The sequence below is a fragment of the Salmo salar genome, chromosome 24 (assembly GCF_965601325.2).
Source record: "Salmo salar chromosome 24, fSalSal1, whole genome shotgun sequence".
Taxonomy (NCBI): Eukaryota; Metazoa; Chordata; class Actinopteri; order Salmoniformes; family Salmonidae; genus Salmo; species Salmo salar.
This window is the reverse complement of record NC_138314.1, coordinates 36,611,036-36,632,182: the sequence shown is the minus strand read 5'-3', so window position 1 is coordinate 36,632,182 and position 21,147 is coordinate 36,611,036.

Sequence of the window (21,147 nt, the reverse complement as noted above, 5' to 3'; positions counted from 1 at the left end):
TTACTTAGATTTGTGTGTATTGGGTATATGTTGTGAAATTGTTTGATATTACTTGTTAGATATTACTGCACTAGAAACACAAGTATTTCGCTACACCCGCAATAACATCTGCTAAACACATGTAAGTGACCAATAAAATGTGATTTTGATTTAATGTTGTAAGAATGTTGACAAACATCTGGTCTAATTAAGTTCCGAGAGTTGATATTCACGAAGGTTGACAGAACACCTGGTCTAATTAAGTTATGGGAATTGATATTCACGAAGGCTGACAGAACATTCCCGCAATGTTACATAATATTAGTTTGTATGATGTTCATAGCATATTTGTTTGAGGATTACCATAATATTCTATTGATGTTCACACAACATACATCTTACCTTGTCTTGGAGGTCCTCAGAACATTTTGAAAATGTTATATTTCAGTTTGACCTAATGTAACATTACCAGCTCCTTAACAGTTTGGAATAGATGCTCGTTATGGTGCTCTCCTGATGTAACTGTAATGTAGGCCCACCACAAAGTTATATAGACTCATGGCATTTTAATTTCATTCATAGATCATTTGAACAGCATTTAATTGTACAAACAAAATCATATTTTTTTACACTTCATATATAGATAACCTGCACATGTGGGATTTGAACCTGCAGTGTTTGAGTCTCAAGACAGGTATTTTATCCTCTGCGCCACTGGTGAAGCTCTTTTACATCTTCTTTGTTCAGTATATAGCTATGGCAGTGGAGGTGTAGATTACATCTCACAGTCCGGTGTTCATGGGATTTCTGTTAATGTGACTCCGTGCAGCCAAAGGCAATGTTCGCTTTGGGTATAATGCTAGGAGCCTCTTGTGGATTTGACAGCTCAAACACAGATCCAACTTTAGCACCGATAAAACCACATCTATGTGAATGTTGGCTAAAACAGATCTGTTTGAATCAAGCCCTAAATCCAGTCTGAAATGCAGAATTCAGACGAAGTAAAAAAATAAAACATTGTGTAAAAATGTACTGCTTGACTTTAAAAACACACCCTATATAATTCCTAGTTGAAGACACTTGATATGATCTGAAAAGCAAAAGTGATCCTAGATCAGGCTCATAGTCTTGGATACCTACATGGGCCCAGAAGTATGCAGCCTATCAAGAGAATGGGTGAAGTGACGGTGAAGAACCCTGTTACCAGTATATCCCTGGGTTAGTTATGTCTTGGAAAGCTAAAAGGAAGCATGCAATTCCTGATTGAAGTATTACAATGTAAATTTACTTTTAATCCTTCTGTCTGCATATTTCAAGACACGGCATATGAGGGGCAGTGAGATACGCAATGGCTTGGGCGATAATTTCTCATCTATCATCTTTAAAAAAAACATATACATCTTTAACATATAAAAACATATAAACTGGAAATCAACCAAACCAACCAAAGGTAAAATGCTTTATTATCTAAATGTTGTAAATTCGTGGACGACTGAGGGAAACAAAATGGTACAGATTGAGGGGTTGTGGTGGAGAGTGATGCGGGAGCGCTGTAGATGGGGGTGTGAGCAGATGAGTCTGGGCAGGGGTGATGTTGTGGATGTTTGTGTGCCTCTGTATGTTGTGCTTTGTATGTGTATGTTTGTATTGTTTAAAAATAAATTACTTGGCTTGGGTAACAAACCTTGCACGTTCAAACCCTACATGTGCAGATTATCAACATATCTTTAAAAAAAATTATTTCACCTTTATTTAACCAGGCAGGCCAGTTGGGAACAAGTTCTCATTTACAACTTCGACCTGGCCAAGATAAAGCAAAGCAGTGCGACACAAACAACAACACAGAGTTAAACATAAACAAACGTACAGTCAATAACACAAAAGAAAAATCTATGTATAGTGTGTGCAAATGTGGAAGAGTAGTGTGGTAAGGCAATAAATTGGCCATGGAGGCGAAATAATTACAATTTAGCAATTACACTGGAGTGATAGATGTGCAGATGATGATGTGCAAGTAGAGATACTGGGGTGCAAAAGAGAAAGAGGATGAATAAAAATATGGGGATGAGGTAGTTGGGTGTGCTATTTACAGATTGGCTGTGTACAGGTACAGTGATCGGTAAGCTGCTCTGACAGCTGGTGCTTTAAGTTAGTGAGAGAGAGAAAAGACTCCAGCTTCAGTGATTTTTTGCTATTAGTTCCAGTCATTGGCAGCAGAGAACTGGAAGGAAAGGCGGCCAAAGGAAGTGTTGCCTTTGGGGATGACCAGTGAAATATACCTGCTGGAGCGCGCGCTATGGGTGGGTGTTGCTATGGTGACCAGTGAGCTGAGATAAGGCGGGGCTTTACCTAGCAAAACTTATAGATGACCTGGAGCCAGTGGGTTTGGCGACGAATATGTAGTGAGGCCAACCAACAAGAGCATACAGATCACAGTGGTGGGTAGTAAATGGGGCTTTGGTGACAAAACGGATGGCACTGTGATAGACTACAGGACATCCAGTTTGCTGAGTAGAGTGTTGGAGGCTATTTTGTAAATGACATCGCTGATGTCATTGGCAGCATGAGTGAAGGAGGCTTTGTTGCGAAATAGGAAGCCGATTCTAGATTTAATTTTGGATTGGAGATGATTAATGTGAGTCTGGATGTAGAGTTTACAGTCTAACCAGACAGCTATGTATTTGTACTTGTCCACATATTCTCAGTCAGAACCATCCAGAGTAGTGATGCTAGTCGGGCGGGCGAGTGTAGACAACAATCGGTTGAAGAGCATGCATTTAGTTTTACTAGCATTTAAAAGCATTTGGATGCAACGGAAGGAGTGTTGTACGGCATTGAAGCTCGTTTGGAGGTTTATTAACACAGTGTCCGAAGAAGGGCCAGATGTATACAGAATGCTGTCGTCTGCGTAGAGGTGGATCAGAGAATCACCAGCAGCAAGAGCGACATCATTGATATATACAGAGAAAAGAGTCGGCCCGAGAATTGAACCCTGTGGCACCCCCATAGAGACTGCCAGAGGTCCGGACAACAGGCCCTCCGATTTGACACACTGAACTCTATCTGCTGATAAGAATGCGGTGATTGACAGAGACGAAAGCCTTGGCTAGGTTGTTGAAAACGGCTGCACAGTACTGTCTTTTATCGATGGCGGTTATGATATCGTTTAGGACCTTGAGCGTGGCTGAGGTGCACCCATGACCAGCTTGGAAACCAGATTGCATAGTGGAGAAGGTACGGTGGGATTCGAAATGGTCGGTAATCTGTTTGTTAACATGGCTTTCAAAGATTTTAGAAAGAGAGGGTCCAGATAGTCTAGCCCAGTTGATTTGTTGGGATCCAGATTTTTCAGCTTTCAGAACATCAGCTTTCTGGATTTGGGTGAAAGGAGAAGCGGGGGGGGGGGGCTTGGGCAAGTTGCTGCAGGGGCTGTAGAGCTGTTGGCCGGGGTAGGGGTAGCCAGGTGGAAAGCATGGCAAGCCGTTGAAAAATGCTTATTGAAATGATCAATTATCGTAGATTTATCGGTGGTGATAGTGTTTCTTAGCCTCAGTGCAGTGAGGAGGAGGTGCTCATGTTCTCCATGGACTTTACAGTGTCCCAAAAAAAATTGAATTAGTGCTACAGGATGCAAATTTCTGTTTGAAAAAGCTAGCCTTAGCTTTCCTAACTGAGTATATTGGTTCCTGACTTCCCTGAAAAGGTGCGTATCGCAGAGGCTATTCGATGCTAATGCAGAACGCCACAGGATGTTTTTGTGCTGGTCAAGGGCAGTCAAGTCTGGGTTGAACGAAGGGCTATATCTGTTCTTAGTTCTACATTTTTTGAGTGGGGCATGCTAATTTAAGATTGCGAGGAAATCACTAACTAAGAGTAACCAGGCATCCTCTACTGATGGGATGAGGACAATGTCCTTCCAGGATACCCGGGGCAGGTCGATTAGAAAGAAGAGCGGGAGCGTTTGACAGTGATGAGGTGTGGTCGTTTGACTGCGGACCCATTACGGACGCAGGCAATGAGGCAGTGATCGCTGAGATACTGGTTGAAGAGCGCAGAGGTGTATTTAGAGGGCAAGTTGGTCAGGATGATATCTAAGAGGGTGCCCATGGTTACTGGTTTAGGGTTGTACCTGGTAGGTTCCTTAATAATTTGTGTGTGATTGAGGGCATCTAGTTTAGATTGTAGGACAGCCAGGGTGTTAAGCATATCCCAGTCTAGGTTACCTAACAGTACGAACTCTGAAGATAGATGGGGGGCGATCAATTCACATATGGTGTCCAGGGCACAGCTGGGGGCTGAAGGGGGTCTATTACAAGCGGCAACGGTGAGAGACTTGTTTCTGGCAAGGTGGATTTTAAAAAGTAGAAGCTTCAATTGTTTGGGCACAGACCTGGATAGTATGACAGAACTCTGCAGGCTATATCTGCAGTAGATTACAACTCCGCCCACTTTGGCAGTTCTATCTTGTCGGAAGATGTTATAGTTAGGGATGGAAATTTCAGGATTTTTGGTGGCCTTCCTAAACCATGATTAAGACACGGCTAGGACATCAGGGTTGGCGGAGTGTTTTACCAGAGGAACAGAGGAGGAGCAGAATAATGGGGGCAGAAGAATAGATTCAAGGCATAATGTACAGACAAGGGTATGGAAGGATGTGAGTACAGTGGAGGTAAATCTAGGGATTGAGTGACTATGAGAGAGGTTTTGTCTCTAGAATCACCAGTTAAGCCAGGTGAGGTCTCCGCATGTGTGGGCGGTGGAACAAAAGGGCTATGTAAGGCATATTGTCAGGGCTAGGGGCTCTACAGTGAAATAAGAAAATAATCACTAACCAAAACAGGGCATATTGACATTAGGGAGAGGCATCTGTAGCCGAGTGATCATAGGGTCCAATGAGTAGCACTAGATGAGTCAGGGAGCCAATTCCTTAGTCGCTGCTACACTAGGCGAGCTGGAGACACGGCGATTCAGACAGCTAGCGGGCCGGGGATAGCAGATGGGCATCCGGCGTCGTTGCAACGGAAGAGCCTGTTGAAACCACCTCGGATGGTTACGTTGGCAGACCAGTCGTGATGGATCGAAGGAGCTCCGTGTCGGCAGTAAAGGGTCCAGGCCAATTGGCAAAAGAGGTATTGTAGCCCAAAAATTGGCAGGTGGACCTCTTTGGCTAGCCGGGAGATGGGCCTAGCTCCAGGCTAGCTCCAGGCTAACTGGTGCTTGCTTCTGGACAGAAACGTTAGCCAGGACTAGCCACTCGGATAGCAGCTAGCTTGCTGCGATGATCTGGTGTAAAGGTTCAGACCTTGCGGAAAGAATCCGGAGATGTGGTAGAGAAAAAGCAGTCCAATATGCTCTTGGTTGATATCGCGCTGTGCAGACTGGCAGGAATTGACTGGGTTGAGGCTGGCTGATGTCTGAGTTAATGGTGAGGACTGCTAGCAGTGGCTAACTCACTACTAGCTAATAACTACTCAGCTGGCTAGCTGCTGATGGGGGATCCAGTTCTAAAGTATAAAAATAGCAGATCCGCACCACATTGGGTGAGGCGGGTTGCAGGAGAGTATGTTCAGTCCATAGATGGAAAGTGAGATTAAAATATATACAAAATATACGTATACAAAGAAAACGATATATACACGGGACAGGACAGGACAAGACAAAACACACGTCCGACTCCTACGCCATCTTGGATAATATTAAATGTTAAAAATATGGTTATGTTTGTATGAGTAAATGTCCTATGAATTAAATAATGTGCAGATAGTCAACATATGAAGTGCGAAAATATGGTTGTGTTTATATGATTAAATGCTGTTCAAATGTTCTATGAATTAAATTAAAATGCCATGTGTCTTTATACCACCTCCAATACAGTCCTCAAAAGTGAATTGGCAATTAATCTGGAGAGAAACAAAATGGGGGATGTATTCCAATCTGCTTTCTTATTCATTTTTGCATGCTGAGAATGTTGTGGTAATATCAGGTAAAAGTTAAATATGACATATTCTAAATGTTTTTTAAATGTTCTGAGGACCTCCACAACATGGCAAAATGTACACTACCGTTCAAAAGTTTGGGGTCACTTAGAAATGTCCTTGTTTTAGAAAGAAAATAACATTTTTGTCCATTAAAATAACATCAAATTGATCAGAAATACAGTACAGACATTGTTAATGTAGTAAATGACTATTGTAGTTGGAAACGGCAGATGTTTTAAGGAATATCTACATAGGTGTACAGAGGCCCATATCAGCAATCACTCCTGTGTTCCAATGGCACATTGTGTTAGCTAATCCAGTTTATTATTTTAAAAGACTAATTGATCATTAGAAAACCCTTTTCCAATTATGTTAGCACAGCTGAAAACTGTAGTGCTGATTAAAGAAGCAATAAAACTGGCCTTCTTTAGACGAGTTGAGTATCTGGACCATCAGCATTTGTGGGTTCGATTACAGGCTCAAAATGGCCAGAAACAAAGAACTTTCTTCTGAAACTCGTCAATCTATTCATGTTCTGAGAAATTAAGACTACTCCATGCGAGAAACTGAAGATCTCGTACAACACTGTGTACTACTCCCTTCACAGAACAGCGCAAACTGGCCCTAACCAGAATAGAAAGAGGAGTGGGAGGCCCCGGCGCACAACTGAGCAAGAGGACAAGTACATTAGAGTGTCTAGTTTGAGAAACAGATGCCTCACAAGTCATCAGCTGGCAGCTTCATTAAATAGTACCCGCAAAACCCCAGTCTCAACGTCAACAGTGAAGTGGCGACTCCGAGATGCTGGCCTTCTAAGCAGAGTTCCTCTGTCCAGTGTCTGTGTTCTTTTGACCATATTAATCTTCTAGTGGATCCCTCTTCCAAGAGCAGTGGAGGCTTTGAATCTTCCATCATGGGAAACTATTAGTGAGCTGTTTGGTCATGTAAATGCCATCTCAAGGCATTGTCCTCCGACAGGTGGCAACAGCCCTACGCAATGCTATAGTCCCTTGACTGATGACATACAGACAAAAGTTATCTGATGTATGACAATGCTCTTAAGGGAATTCAGATATACAGTGCATCACGTCTTTCATTCTAATCATGTTTTATCAGTGAGGTCAAACCGGCTGGTCTTATGATCCTCGAAGTCTACGGCTCACACCATAATAGAGTCCGCTGTGATTGATAGGCTTCGTAGCGATGCTAGTCACATCTATGATTAATACAGTCTAGCACAAAGCACCGTGTAGACATGACTTGTTTTAATTAACCTGCGGGTGTCTATTAGAGCCTGCTGGGTGTCATCTCCCACGCTGCTACTTTCATTTTAATTAAGCATTATGTTGTACTATAGACCGCCGTTTAACTTCAAAAGTCTTATTAGATCATTTCCCCTTTGCACTCTCGGTGACAAGAACACGAAAACGTGGGTTTCCACGGGAGATTCTTGTTTTTGTTCTGTGTAGGAGCAGAGAGCAGCTATATGTTATCTGTGCTGTGCTCTCCTCCTCCCGGGTTCATCATCAGGCTAACATTTGTTCTGTGGGAGGGTCCATGGGTGGGGATCCCTAACATTTGATGAATGAATGCATCTCTGATTCACTTCTCTTTTATCTCCCCATTTCATCTTCAGTCGTCTCCCCTGAATCTGCTTATTTTCTCTCTCTCTCTCTCTCTCTCTCTCTCTCTCTCTCTCTCTCTCTCTCTCTCTCTCTCTCTCTCTCTCTCTCTCTCTCTCTCTCTCTCCTCTGCTCTGCTCCTCACCCAAAAAAGTGGTTGCCATTGAACTCTTGGCTCTCTGTTGCATCTCTAGGGATCATATCTGAGAGACTGAAAGTCTACTCTCTGACTTGGGTCCAGTGAACTGTGAACTGTTGTTACCTATGTCTGGAGAATTATCTTTCAAATACATCTGGTAAGTTAGTTGGTTAATTAGGTAGCTAGTTCACTAATAGAAGGTCATTTCAGTAGTTGTAGATTACAACACCGCTTTTGTACAGATTACATTGAAGTCGAAAGTTCCAGATCCACTGAAGAGCTGATAGGAGCAAGCTGATCCTGTGTAGACTTCCGCTGCGGTGGGAGATTTGCCATTCTCAGCAGCAAGCGCTGCTCCGCTCCATTAGTGTCTTCATGAGAATCGAAGACTTCCCTGGGTTAGACATGTAGCCAAAGATGAGTCAGGGCTGTGCAGTCAGCCCATCCATTGATGCAGGTGCTTTAGCAGCTAGATACCAGCTAGCATCTCTCTGTCTCTTTCTCTGTACTGGTGCTGAAGATGGAGCTGGAGGTCAGGGCACTGCATCAGCCCTACTGCTTTATCATCCCCAACACTGTGCAGCCAACAGCACTGTGCAGAGCACAGAAAGAGATACTCTCTTTCTGTGAGTATCTCGCTCTCTCCCGCGGGGGGTTTAGTTTGTGTGATTCCACACTCCAGCTTCTTTAGCTCAACTTTGCTACTTGGCACTGTGAAGTTTTTACTTCTCTCTTATTCCAGGCTCACACGGCCCCTAATGTGATTATGATACGAATTGGCAATACAGATTTGAGATTTCAATGGAAAGTTTTCCCTCGCTGGAAAAGCAAATGTTCGTGTTTCATCGAATGCATGCAGCAGCGTCAATGGAAAGGGCTAGAAATCCCAAAGTCAATGATGACCTAGTGTGGAAAAAGACCCCAGTAAACAGGTTGTATGTGAACAGGAAATCTCTGGAGTCATTCTAACTGGAGGGGCTACCATGAGTTGAAACAATTTGAAGGGGAAGTTATGAAATTATCTGATATTTGCCTTGACGGATGGAAAGATAGACTTGAACTGAGAACTCATTGTGTGATTTGTGTTTTATTGTTCCTCTGTAACCTGGTTATTCTGGGATATTTTTCCTTTATGGGATATTTTTCCTTTTTGGGATATTTTTATGTGACCGTTTGGAGGAAGTGAGGTCATGGATCATAAGGGGAGGGAAAAGAGCTTCTGGAATCATTTGTTAAAATAACCTTTAATCCCACTGGGCACACACTGGCTGAATCAACATTTCAATGAAATTACGTTAAACCAATGTGAACTAGACGTTGAATTGACGTCTGTGTCAAGTGGGATGCCACATTGACAGGGATAGATGTTGGGCACACACACTTACATATTCACACTATTATTTGAAATAATAACAGGCCTTTGTATATTTACCATGATAGTTGCAGTGTTATTAGGTGATATAGATTGAGTGTAAAAAACATTAGGAAGACCTTCCTAATATTGAGTGGAACCCCTCCCCCTTTTGCCCTCAGAACAGCCTCATATCGTTGGGGCATGGACTCTATAAGGTGTTGAAAGCGTTCCACAGGGAAGCTGGCCCATGTTGACTCCAATGCTTCCCACAGTTGTGTGAAGTTGGCTGGTAGTGGATCTCTACTCTGAATAGCTCATTCCATATCATCCCACAGATGCTCAACTGGATTGAGATCTGGTGACTCGGCAGTAAGCTGAATTCACTGTCATCTTTGTGTAACCATTCCTGGACAATCCTAGCCTTGTGGCATGAGGCATTATCCTGCTGAGAAGATCTATTTGCAGATGGATACACTGCTGCCATGAAGGGATGCACCTGATTGGTGATGATGTTCCGATATTCTGCGGCATTCAAATGTTGCTAACTGTAACCCGTCTGTTGCTCTACACAATTCATGTCAGCCTCCTTTGTCCTCTTTCATCAATTACCTGTTTTCAACCACTGGCCTGCCATTGGCTGGATGTCCTTTGGGTGGTGGACATTTCTTGATACACATGGAAAAGTGTTTTAAAAAAAACAGTTATTGACACACCCAAACCAATGCGCCATTCCCCATTCAAAGGCACTTAAAAATGTTGTCATGCCCATTCACCCTCTGAATGGCACCCATGCATAATCCATGTCTCAATTCTCTCAAGGCTTAAAACTCCTTCGTTAACCTGTCTCCTCCCCTTCAGCTACACTGATTGAAGTGGATTTAACAAGTGACATCAGTTAGCCAGTCAGCCAGTCTGCCATGCAGTCTTGCAATGAGTCAGGCCCTGAGGCTAGCCTCATTAAGACAGGAGATTCCTCGTCATTAAGGCAGGATCTGTCCTCATCTCTCTCCACCTGCAGGCTAGCGCCAGCCCTGTCAGCTCTCAGCCTTTAATTGAGTTCTCCCTATTCTTTATTTTACTGTCAGCATTATACCATCACGTTGTTATCACCCTCACCAACACCACCCCTTCACCAACCCCTACCCCTTACCAACCCCCACCCCCTCACCAACCCTCACCCTCACCCCTCACCAACCCCACCCCCTCACCAACACCACCCCCTCAACAGCTCCCACCACTCACCAACACCACCCCTCAACAACCCCCACCCCTCAATATCCACACCCCCTCACAATCCCACCCACTCTTCAACCCCCACCCCTCACCAACCCCCACCCCCTCTCCAACCACACCCCCTCACCAATCCCCATCCATACACCCACTCACCAATCCCCACTCCCTCACCAACCCCCACCCCCACCCCCTCACCAACCCCCTTACCAACCCCCACCCTCTTACCAACCCCCACCCCCTCATCAACTGTCACCCCCTCACCAACCCCCACCTCCTCACCAACCCCCTCACCAAACCCAACCCCCATCCCCTCACCAACCCCTCACCAACCCCAACCCCCATCCCACCCTTAACTCCTTTTTTTCAGAGAGTAAGCGCTTTCTCCATATTAAGATGTGAAATTCATTTAGACAGTAGGCTTGAAATAGAATGGAACGAACAATTTACCCCCGTCTATTTATCACCCTATCTCTCTTTCTCTCTCACTGTCCTACTCCATCCTTGTTACCCCTCCCCTTCTGTATCTCACTGTTTCTCTCATTCTCTGTCTTTCTCTCCCCCTCCCTCTTTCGCTCTCTCGCTCAATCTCAATTTCTATTTATATTTCAATTTAAGGGCTTTATTGGCATGGGAAACATTTGTTAACATTGCCAAAGCAAGTGGAAAAAAAAGGTGAAGAAAAAAAATGTACTGTAAACATTACACTCACAAAAGTTCCAAAAGAATAAAGATATTTTAAATGTCATATTATATGCAAATAGTTACAGTACAAAAGGGAAAATAAATACACATATATATGGGTTGTATTTACAATGGTGTTTGTTCTTCACTGGTTGCCTTTTTCTTGTGGCAACAGGTCACAAATCTTTCTGCTGTGATGGCACAGTGTGGTATTTCACCCAATAGATACAGTATGGGAGTTTATCAGCATTGGGTTTGTTTTCAAATCCTTTGTGGATCTGTGTAATCTGAGGGAAATATGTATCTCTAACATGGTCATACATTTGGCAGGAGGTTAGGAAGTGCAGCTCAGTTTCCACCTCATTTTGTGGGCAGTGTGCACATAGCCTGAATTCTCTTGAGAGCCAGATCTGACTACGGCGGCCTTTCTCAATAGCAAGGCTATGCTCAGTGAGTCTGTACATTGTCAAATCTTTCCTTCATTTTCTGTTTAGGGCCAAATAGCGTTCCAGTTTGCTCTGTTTTTTTGTTAATTCTTTCTAATGTGTCTAGTAATTATCATTTTGTTTTCCTCATGATTTGGTTGGGTTTAATTGTGCTGCTGTCCTGGGGTTCTGTGCGGTCTGTTTGTGTTTGTGTAGAGAGCCCCAGGGCCAGCTTGCTTAGGGAACTCATCTCCAATGTCATCTCTCTGTAGGTGATGGCTTTGTTATGGAAGGTTTGGGAATCGCTTCCTTTTAGGTGGTTGTAGAATTTAACGGCTCTTTTCTGGATTTTGACAATTAGCGGGTATCGATCAAATTCTGCTCTGTATGTATTATTTGATGCTTTACATTGTACACAGAGGATATTTTTGCAGAATGCTGCATTCAGTCTCAATTTGGTGTTTGTCCCATTTTGTGAATTCAATTCTTGGTTGGTGAGTGGATTCCAGACCTCACAGGGTGATTCTGTCGTGCAGTAATTTTGTAAAAAGCCAATTTGACATTTGCTCAGTATATTGTTTTCACTTAGGAAATGTAACAGTCTGTTGTTACTGATAATGCAGAGGATTTTCCCAAGGTTGTTGTTGACGAATGTCCCACAGTAGTTATTGTGGTCAAATTTGACTCCACTTTTGTGGATTGGGGTGATCAGTACTTGGTTCCAAATATTGGGGAAGATGCCAGAGCTAAGGATGATGTTAAAGAGTTTAAGTGTTGTGGTCTGTATATTTTATCATTTGATTAAGGATACCATCAACACCACAGGCCTTTTTGGGTTGGAGGGTTTGTATTTTGTCCTGTAGTTCATTCAATGTAATTGGAGAATCCAGTGGGTTCTGGTAGACTTTAATAGTTGATTCTAAGATTTGTTTTTTTTATCATGTACAGTGAGGAAAAAAAGTTTTTGATCCCCTGCTGATTTTGTACGTTTGCCCACTGACAAAGAAATGATCAGTCTATAATTTTAATGGTAGGTTTATTTGAACAGTGAGAGACAGAATAACAACAACAAAAATCCAGAAAAACGCATGTCAAAAATGTTATAAATTGATTTGCATTTTAATGAGGGAAATAAGTATTTGACCCCCTCTCAATCAGAAAGATTTCTGGCTCCCTCTTAAAGGGAGTGCTCCTAATCTCAGTTTGTTACCTGTATAAAAGACACCTGTCCACAGAAGCAATCAATCAATCAGATTCCAAACTCTCCACCATGGCCAAGACCAAAGAGCTCTCCAAGGATGTCAGGGACAAGATTGTAGACCTACACAAGGCTGGAATGGGCTACAAGATCATCGCCAAGCAGCTTGGTGAGAAGGTGACAACATTTGGTGCGATTATTCGCAAATGGAAGAAACACAAAAGAACTGTCAATCTCCCTCGGCCTGGGGCTCCATGCAAGATCTCACCTCGTGGAGTTGCAATGATCATGAGAACGGTGAGGAATCAGCCCAGAACTACACGGGAGGATCTTGTCAATGATCTCAAGGCAGCTGGGACCATAGTCACCAAGAAAACAATTGGTAACACACTACGCCGTGAAGTACTGAAATCCTGCAGTGCCCGCAAGGTCCCCCTGCTCAAGAAAGCACATATACATGCCCGTCTGAAGTTTGCCAATGAACATCTGAATGATTCAGAGGACAACTGGGTGAAAGTGTTGTGGTCAGATGAGACCAAAATGGAGCTCTTTGGCATCAACTCAACTCGCCGTGTTTGTAGGAGGAGGAATGTTGCCTATGACCCCAAGAACACCATCCCCACCGTCAAACATGGAGGTGGAAACATTATGCTTTGGGGGTGTTTTTCTGCTAAGGGGACAGGACAACTTCACCGCATCGAAGGGACGATGGACGGGGCCATGTACCATCAAATCTTGTGTGAGAACCTCCTTCCCTCAGCCAGGGCATTGAAAATGGGTCGTGGATGGGTATTCCAGCATGACAATGACCCAAAACACACGACCAAGGCAACAAAGGAGTGGCTCAAGAAGAAGCACATTAAGGTCCTGGAGTGGCCTAGCCAGTCTCCAGACATTAATCCCATAGAAAATCTGTTGAGGGAGCTGAAGGTTCGAGTTGCCAAACGTCAGCCTCGAAACCTTAATGACTTGGAGAAGATCTGCAAAGAGGAGTGGGACAAAATCTCTCCTGAAATGTGTGCAAACCTGGTGGCCAACCACAAGAAATGTCTGACCTCTGTGATTGCCAACAAGGGTTTTGCCACCAAGTACGAAGGAGAGGGTGCAGAGGGGTCAAATACTTATTTCCCTCATTAAAATGCAAATCATTTTATAACATTTCTGACAGGCGTTTTTCTGGATTGTTTTGTTGTTATTCTGTCTCTCACTGTTCAAATAAACCTACCATTAAAATTATAGACTGATCATTTATTTGTCAGTGGGCAAAAGATCAAAATCAGCAAGGGATCAAATACTTTTTTCCCTCACTGTATATGTTTTTTCTGTTTATTCTTTGTTATAGGGCCAAAAAGAGTGGTTTACCCATACATCTTTGTTTTGGATAGCTCTTCTATGCTCGTCTATGGATTATTCAATTCCATTGAGCTGATTTCTGACGTGCTGTTCCTTCTTTTCCGTAGTGTATTTCTGTATTGTTTTAGTGGTTCACCAGAGTGATGGCGTAGACTCAGGTTTTCTGGGTCTCTATTTTTTTGGTTGGACAGGTTTCTCAATTTCTTTCTTAGGTTTTTACATTCTTCATCAAACCATTTGTCATTGTTGTTAATTTTCTTCGGTTTTCTGTTTGACATTTTTAGATTTGAAAGGGAAGCTGAGAGGTCAAACATACTGTTTAGGTTTTCTACTGCCAAGTCTCTCTCTCTCACTCTCAACTCACCTGGACAATACTCTGTGAGGTGAGGGCCTGCTTGCTCCCAATGATATTTCCATTAGAAGGGCAGAGAAGAGCAGAGAGGGACTAATCTATCCCTTCATCACTCCTATACACAGCATTTGCTTGCATGGAAATGGGCAGAGAGAAATAGAGAAAGATAGATAATCTCCCATATCTACTGGGTGAAATACCACAGTGTGCCATCACATCAGCAAGATCTGTGACCTGTTGCCACAAGAAAAGTGCAACCAGTGAAGAACAAACACCATTGTAAATACAACCCATATTTTTGTGTATTCATTTTCCCTTTTGTACTTTAACCATTTGCACATTGTTACAACACTGTATATATACATAATATGACATTTGTAATGTCTTTATTCTTTTGGAACTTCTGTGAGTGTAATGTTTACTGTAAATGTTATTGTTTATTTCACTTTTGTATATTACTGTATCTACTTCACTTGCTTTGGCAATGTTAACTTATGTTTCCCATGCCAATAATGCCCATGCATTTAATTGAATTGAATTGAGACAGCGAGACAGCGAGAGAGAGAGAGAGAGAGAGAGAGAGAGAGAGAGAGAGAGAGAGAGAGAGAGAGAGAGAGAGAGAGAGAGAGAGAGAGAGAGAGAGAGAGAGAGAGAGAGAGAGAGAGAGAATAATAGTCCCAGTTATATCTGGCCATGGCCCAGAGGATGGCCTGTCTGCATCCACAGTTGGCTGGCTAGTTCGGAGATGATATGATGCAATTGGAGAGAGACCCAGCTAGGCCTGTGCTAATATGCATAAATGCACTTTAGCTGGAATTGGCTCCACATATGTGTTTTTCCATCATGGGTGTCACTATGGGATCACATGCTATACCCACTACACCCCACACTACAGGCAAGTCCTAAGGGTAGTGTTGCCCTTAAAGCCCTCCTCTCCCCCACTTGTCTCCCTTCCCTTCAGGCTGTGCTTGGGCTCAGGGAGCAGAGGGCCCTTCATTAGTGTACAGCAGTAGGGGTTTAGACACGCTTGTGTCCCCCCGTTATTCAGCTGGATTCTAGGGGACAGGGGGACAGGGGAACAGGGGGGCAGGTGGACAGGGGAACAGGGGGACAGGGGAACAGGGGGACAGGCGGACAGAGGGACAGGGGAACAGGCGGACAGGGGAACAGGCGGACAGGCGGACAGGCGGACAGGGGGACAGGGGAACAGGCGGACAGGGGAACAGGCGGACAGAGGGACAGGGGGACAGGGGAACAGAGGGACAGGGGAACAGGCGGACAGGGGAACAGAGGGACAGGAGGACAGGGGAACAGGGGGACAGGGGAACAGGGGAACAGGCGGACAGGGGAACAGGCGGACAGGGGAACAGGCGGACAGAGGGACAGGGGAACAGGCGGACAGGGGAACAGGCGGACAGGCGGACAGGGGGACAGGGGAACAGGCGGACAGGCGGACAGGGGAACAGGCGGACAGGCGGACAGGGGGACAGGGGAAAAGGCGGACAGGGGAACAGGCGGACAGGGGAACAGGCGGACAGGGGAACAGAGGGACAGGCAGACAGGGGAACAGAGGGACAGGGGAACAGGGGAACAGGCGGACAGAGGGACAGGGGAACAGGCGGACAGGGGAACAGGCGGACAGAGGGACAGGGGAAAAGGCGGACAGGGGAACAGGCGGACAGGGGAACAGGCGGACAGAGGGACAGGGGAGCAGCGGGACAGGGTAACAGGCGGACAGGGAACCAGGCGGACAGGGGAACAGGGGGACAGGGGAAAAGGGGAACAGGCGGACAAAGGGACAGGGGGACAGGGGAACAGGTGGACAGAGGGTCAGGGGAACAGTTGGACAGAGTGACAGGGGAACAGAGGGACAGGGAAACAGGGGGACAGGGGAACAGGCGGACAGAGGGACAGGGAACAGAGGGACAGGGAAACAGGCGGACAGGGGGACAGGGAAACAGGCGGACAGGGGGACAGGGGGACAGGGGAACAGGCGGACAGGGGGACAGGGAAACAGGCGGACAGAGGGACAGGGGGACAGGGGAACAGGGGGACAGGGGAACAGGCGGACAGAGGGACAGGGGGACAGGGGAACAGGTAGACAGAGGGTCAGGGGAACAGTTGGACAGAGTGACAGGGGAACAGAGGGATAGGGAAACAGGCGGACAGGGGGACAGGGGAACAGGGGAACGGGAACAGGCGGACAGAGGGACAGGGGAACAGAGGGACAGGGAAACAGGCGAACAGGGGGACAGGGAAACAGGCGGACAGGGGTACAGGGGGACAGGGGAACAGGCGGACAGGGGGACAGGGAAACAGGCGGACAGGGGGACAGGGGAACAGGCGGACAGATGGACAGGGGGACAGGGGAACAGGGGGACAGGGAAACAGGCGGACAGAGGGACAGGGGGACAGGCGGACAGGGGAACAGGCGGACAGGGGGACAGGGGAACAGGGGGAACAGGGAACAGGCGGACAGGGAAACAGGCGGACAGAGGGACAGGGGGACAGGCGGACAGGGGAACAGGCGGACAGGGGGACAGGGGAACAGGGGGAACAGGGAACAGGCGGACAGGGAAACAGGCGGACAGAGGGACAGGGGGACAGGGGAACTCACGGCCCGGCCTCATGATGCTAATACATTTGTTTCTCATTTGTTATCATTCCCCACTGATACAGGAGGAGACTGATACCGCAACAACTGCTGTGTGTGTGTGTGTGTGTGTGTGGGGGGGGGGGGGGGGGGGTGTTTGCATGTGTGCGTGTGCGTGCATGACAGAAAGAGAGACAGGGTCAGCAGTCTGATACATTGATTCACTGATGGGGTCCAGCAACACTGTCTGGTTGTCTGTCCGTCTGTCCCTGGCTGGTCCATGCCTGGTGTGTGTCTGTGTGTTCATGATTAGTACTGCATAGGCCTGACATCGTTAAGCCCTAATGAGCCACTCACTATGTCTGTCAGGGCAGGTCACCCAAAGCATACTGCTGGGAGGAAGGGCAGGTCACTTTGGAGAAACCACAGTACACCAGACCACTGCCAAGCCTCCAGTCTAATTTGTAATCTAATAAATTCCAAAAAGCAATCAGCAACAGCCAATGGCTATTCAATATAACCCTCCTTGCTCTCTTCGACTAGACTGAGATAATTGTCCCGTAATGTGGTCAAGAGGACTGGAGAGGGAGAGAGGGGGACTAGAAGAAGAGAGGGAGAGAAGGTCAGGCCTATCTCTTTGCCGAAAATAGCCTCCAAATGTGCAAGGCAAGACTCCTATTATTAGGACGTCTAAGCTGACAAGGAGGTGGCTGTGGCCTGTTTACTTTTGCTGGGGATATTTGGAGCGAGGTACCAGAAGGAGGGAGGGAGGGAGGGAGGGAGGGAGGGAGGGAGGGAGGGAGGGAGGGAGGGAGGGAGGGAGGGAGGGAGGGAGGGAGGGAGGGAGGGAGGGAGGGAGGGAGGGAGGGAGGGAACCAGGATGGTCCAGGAAGTGTGAGGCAGATAATTGCAGCTGACAGTCCAGTCTGCCACACAGTTAATTTGAGCCTGAGCCCAGGTCCCTAGTACTTAGCACATTCTGTACAGGTACATGCCAGACACTTCTCTCCCTCTCTCTCTCTCCCTATCTCTCTCCCTCTCTCTCTCCCTATCTCTCTCTCTCTCTCTCTCTCACACTCTCTCTCTCTTCTTTTTTTTCTCTCCCTCTCTCGCTCTCTCTCTTCTTCTTTTACTCTCTCTCTCTCTCTCCTCTTCTTTTACTCTCTCTCTCTCCTTCTTTTACTCTCCCTTCTCTCTCTCATCCTACCTGTTTCTCTCAGATTCTCTCTTTCTGGCAGTCATATAATCAGTCATCAGTAAAAATAAAAAGAGCTATGAGTGACTCTACTGATGCACTGCACACACTGTGTTCTTATTTTCCTAGGTTTTCACTGGGCGATACTGTACCTGTCAGTGATTGGGTGGCCCGCTGCGTTATCCCTAACTCCCTGACAGGTGGGCCATTATATGAAGAGAAGAAAATAATCCCTCTCTTCTGAAGATCACCTTTCAAAAAATGAGAAGTCTCAGTTGCCAGTCACCCAAGTCCAAGCTCTTACCTTCAATCTGCACCGAATAATGAATCCACTCTTAATAATAGTGACTATATTTGAAGCACACACTCTTCAATGTCTATGTCTGGATTTGGCTTTTGTGTGAGTCTCTGAGTGCTTGTGGCTTTCTTAATGTCTTTAGTATTCTCTCTGGTATGCAATCTGGCTCTGCTCAGGTTATGCATGTGTCCCTGCAACCTTAAAGGTCCTCAATGATGTCACCACTGCCCTTGATTTTAAGCAATGTTGTGCAGCTATTTTGATTGACTTGGCCAAAGCTTTTGACACGGTAGACCATTCCATTCTTGTGGGTCGGCTAAGGAGTATTGGTGTCTCTGAGGGGTCTTTGGCCTGGTTTGCTAACTACCTTTCTTAAAGAGCGCAGTATGTAAGCTTTAACAGCCACTGCCTGTCACCAAGGGAGAACCCCAAGGCATGATCCTAGGCCCCACGCTCTTCTCAACAACATCAACAACATAGCTCAGACAGTAGGAAGCTTTCTCATCCATTTATATGCAGATGATTGTCTTACACTCAGCTGGCCCCTCCCCGGATTTTGAGTTAAACGCTCTACAACAAAGCTTTCTGAGAGTCCAACAAGCTCTTAGTATCCTACATTAAAAAAAAGAATCCTAGCCCCTGTCACCGCAGGAGGCGTTTTGCCTGTTGGTAGGTAGGCCATCATTGTAAATACGATTTTTTTCTGAATTGACTTGCCTAGCTAAATAAAGGTTAAATAAATACAAATAAATAATCTAATAGATATTGTGTGTGCGTGCATAAGTGTGTGTATGTATAAAAGTCACATGTGGGTACTAAAGTGTGTGCAAGAGTGTGCAAGTCATTAAGCTTTGGATAGTCTGTTCAAAACTGTTCGCTGCTCTGGCACCCCAATGGTGGAACAAGCTCCCTCACGACGCCAGGACAGCGGAGTCAATCACCACCTTCCGGAGACACCTGAAACCCCACCTCTTTAAGGAATACCTAGGATAGGATAAAGTAATCCTTCTAACCCCCCCCCCCCTTAAAAGATTTAGATGCACTATTGTAAAGTGGTTGTTCCACTGGATATCATAAGGTGAATGCACCATTTTGTAAGTCGCTCTGGATAAGAGCGTCTGCTAAATGACTTAAATGTAAATGTAAATGTAATAGTCCAGAACTTGTGACCCCGGCTCAGTGTCTCCACTGTACTGCGTGTGTCTGTGTGGAAGGTTGGGAATGCCCAATGGCTCCTGAACCAGCTTACTGTACCATAGATGGCATTAACCCTCCCAGTCCCACATCCCTGCAACCACTTGACATTTTAATAAAAATGTCCCTGAGTGCTCTCACATTAAAGGGCGTGACATTTCATTTGCACTCGAGGCTGATTAAAATACACCCTTATGGTCTCAAGAATAGAAGGGCCATTTGTGTACCCTCTGTTTATGATTAGGAGGAAAGGCATGAATGTGAGATGTGCCGATGGAGAAAACAATAGAAAGGCCTTTTCTGGTTCACTATGAAGCACAGTGCAGATGTAATGGTTCCTTTTTAGACCTACACTGTACACTGAAAAGTATAGGTGCGGAAAAGTACATTGAAAGGATAATGGTCATCTCATTAAAAGTCCACCTCACGTTATATTATTAATATTGAATTTCATTCGATCCACAACTTGAAATCCTGTAATTGTATTGTTTGATCTTATTTGTGTTCGTTTTTCTCCACAGGAAGTTCAGAAGAGAAAATCACATTTGGCGTGACGAGTTTGACGTCTCTGCTCAGCGTTCATCGCTGGCATGTTGGATTTGTGTCTGTGTCACAGCACCTGAGTGGCACTGGTCTGGCTGAGTGTTGCTTCTGTGCTGTGTGTTAGTCCCAGCTGTGCTGTGTGTTCTGACTCCAGGCCAGGTTTCACCTGTCACCTCCTATTGGGACAGAGTGCTGTACAATGGCCTGCGGCCTGTCGTAGTCACTGCTGTACGGACCAACAAGATCTCACAGTCTCACGTTGAAATTAGACGTTCATCCATGTTTCTCAAACATAAAATGTCGGAGTTGTTCCAAACATCAAATGAACTCAGAGTTGTTGAAGGGATAATCCACCCCCAGAAATAAAAATCATGAAACTCCTGTCAATTCTATCAGTGGGTAAAATACACATTTTCCCCATGATTTAACTTCAAAGTGATCCGCCTGTGGAAATCAGGAAATCGTGTAAGATTGCATCATAGCTATATAATTCTCAAATTTGTAGGTAGGGGATTACACACTATCACATTTCATAACGCTTGTAGAGGAATACCTAAGAGGAATAACTATGTAAGAATACTGATCATTGACTATAGCTCAGCATTCAACACCATAGTACCCTCCAAGCTCATCATTAAGCTCGAGGCCCTGGGTCTGAACCCCGCCCTGTGCAACTGGGTCCTGGACTTCCTGACGGGCCGCACCCCAGATGGTGAAGGTACAAAACAATACCTTCACTTTACTGATCCTCAACACTGGGGCCCCACAAGGGTGCGTGATCAGCCCCTCCTGTACTCGCCATTCACCCATGATTGCGTGGCCACTCACGCCTCCAACTCGATCATCAAGTTTGCAGACAACACGACAGTACAACAGCTTGATTACCAACAATGATGAGACAGCCTACAGGGAGGAGGTGGTCATGGACTTCAGGAAACAGCAGAGGGAGCTTTCCCCTATCCACATCGATGGGACTACAGTGGAGAAGGTGGAAAACTTAAAGTTCCTTG